We start from the raw sequence: 2302 nt of genomic DNA on the forward strand, positions 1-2302 counted from the left end.
CTCTCTCTCTCTCTCTCTCTCTCTCTCTCTCTCTCTCTCTCTCTCTCTCTCTCTCTCTCTCTCTCTCTCTGTATTTTTGTATTAAGTTGAAGGCAAAAATACCAGTGCATACTACCGCATACGAAAACCACTACCATTGGCAATTAGTAGAACTGAATCAAATAGATCTGAAAGTATGTTCTGGACACAATATTATAAGCTGTTGATGCTACGAAAAGATCAAGTTTGCGGGTTCACATTCCCCGTTCTCTCAGTGTCAGGAAACGATGAAATGATAAACCCATAGAGTTACCCCCTTTTAAACCTATGGTGTACATCTATGGATAAACCCAAGATCCCCACCCCATCTAGTGGAGCAATACGTTTGAGGAATTTCCATGTGCGAATATTTTCGTTTTTGCGTTTTACATCCAAATGCAGTTTGTTTTCGTGCGTGCTTGATTTCGTGCTCCCACGGCCTTGAATCTCCCAGCTGTGCGAAGATTTCGCAAGTCAGACATTTTTGGCGATGTTTACAGCGCCGTTCTGAACGCCGGGCTCTAGGTTACTAGCAACCAATTAGCTTTACTCAAAAGTTTTATGTAAATGTGAATATTATTATGGTATGGGTTTAATGTCCATATCAACATATTATACTATTTGAGAGAAAGGACATCTGAGTTTAACGTCTATCTTCGAGCAAAATAGGAAATTTGTGAAAAGTGCCTTTCCAAAAGACACAAAGAGTTAAGTAGGCTACCGATGCCACAAAAGTTCCTTGTAACGTGCTGGTCTGTTGTACTCATCTCAAAAGTCGCCTAGGAAAATCTAGCTATGTGCTGCAATAACGAGATAAGTTCACACACCGGTCGCATTTCTAATAGAAAATATATTTAATGTGTGAGATTGAGACTTCATTTACACCACACTATGTCTTTATAATATATAGGTAAAAGTGCAAATATTATTGTTCGTAATTCATAGAACTAAAGAGTAAGAATTATAACATTCCTGCATCCATCAGTACTCTTCTCCTTTTTTATATTACCTTTATAGCAAATGGCTTGCTTTAATATCTCGGCAGCTACTTTTGCGTCCATCTTCAGAGTCATTGTAGGGACATACATCTAATATTGTCTGATGCTCTACGTTACTTTTTTAATTTTAAGCTTGAACCGTACAAGCACTTTACAGCCAACACTGACCGCTCAAAAGTCGCACAATAATAGTCAGATTTGACTCAACGCAAATGTTTGCCTTTCCGTGATCCCCAAATTAACCCCTGAATCTTTTCATCTAAATATTCATTTTTTTCCTGAACCAAATCAATCTGCTGGTGTATTTTGTGCGTGTAGAAAAGTTTGCGCAAGCGAGAAAGCGATGGAAAACCGAGAGAGAGAACGAGAAGAAAGGAGGGGGGAGGGTGTAGAGAGGCAGGCATTCCGACAGGAGGCACCGACTTACTTGTCAGGCATTTTTGGAAGCAGAGAAGCGCAGATGGGATTGGGGGTTGGGGGGGGGGGGGATTTAATGCTTTAGTATAAAATTTCCCGCCCAGTTCAGTTGTGTTGGGAGAGTGAAATGCCAAGGGTTCCACACGCCTCCCCGGCCGGCACTGTAACATAACACAGCGTTTGGACAGTACAAGCAGCGTACCAGCAGTAGTGCAGTCAGTTGGGAGCATTGTAAGGTAGGTATGGCGAAAAGGTTAGCAGAATAATAATTACTAGAATCTAAGCTTATCTGAGCATGATTTTGTTTCTAATAACTCTCCCTATATTATATTTGTTAACTGTTGAAGGGAGAAACGATGGATTTGGCGGATTTGATTTACAGAGATACTTATCTCCGAGTAACAGAACAAGACCTATACTATGATATCAGCACTGATTTCCTTGCTAAAAGGTCCTAACGTTGTAGTGGTTAGGCTACCAGCGGAATCATAATCGTGAGGAACTTACCCTGCGAGTTTGGGGGTTCGAGCCGCGGGCCCGACGTTGTGTCCTTGGGAAAGGCACTTTACTACTATTTACCCTTTACACAAATTTTCCTCACTTCACCCAGGTGGGAATGGATACCCAGCCATAGACAGAGAAAGTTCTTGTCAGTATGTTAGTGTTTTAACGTTTATAAATGGCTGCTTGCACTGTATGCTTCCCCTCCACTTCCCAGGAAGTTGAGGTTGTTCCAGAATGCCATCAGGTCTATTGGGGTAATAGTATAGATTGTGAAGCGCATAGAGCTTGCTGTTGAGCGGAGATTAACGCTGTACAAATGCTACGTATCTCTATATTATTATTTTTTTTTTTTTTAAATTTAAATT

At 40.9% G+C, this 2302-nt stretch overlaps 1 protein-coding gene across 1 annotated transcript in view; it reads left to right on the plus strand.

Moving 5' to 3' along the window:
* Window positions 1-1491: 1491 nt before the first annotated feature.
* LOC100533216 (pannexin 10) overlaps window positions 1492-2302 on the plus strand; it is a gene marked incomplete at its 5' end in the record, with an annotated part of 4293 nt that continues 3482 nt past the window's right edge. The window contains 1 exon segment of the mRNA XM_013080576.2: window positions 1492-1669.

Source organism: Aplysia californica, unplaced genomic scaffold (genome assembly GCF_000002075.1).
Source record: "Aplysia californica isolate F4 #8 unplaced genomic scaffold, AplCal3.0 scaffold00092, whole genome shotgun sequence".
In the NCBI taxonomy this organism is placed as follows: Eukaryota; Metazoa; Mollusca; class Gastropoda; order Aplysiida; family Aplysiidae; genus Aplysia; species Aplysia californica.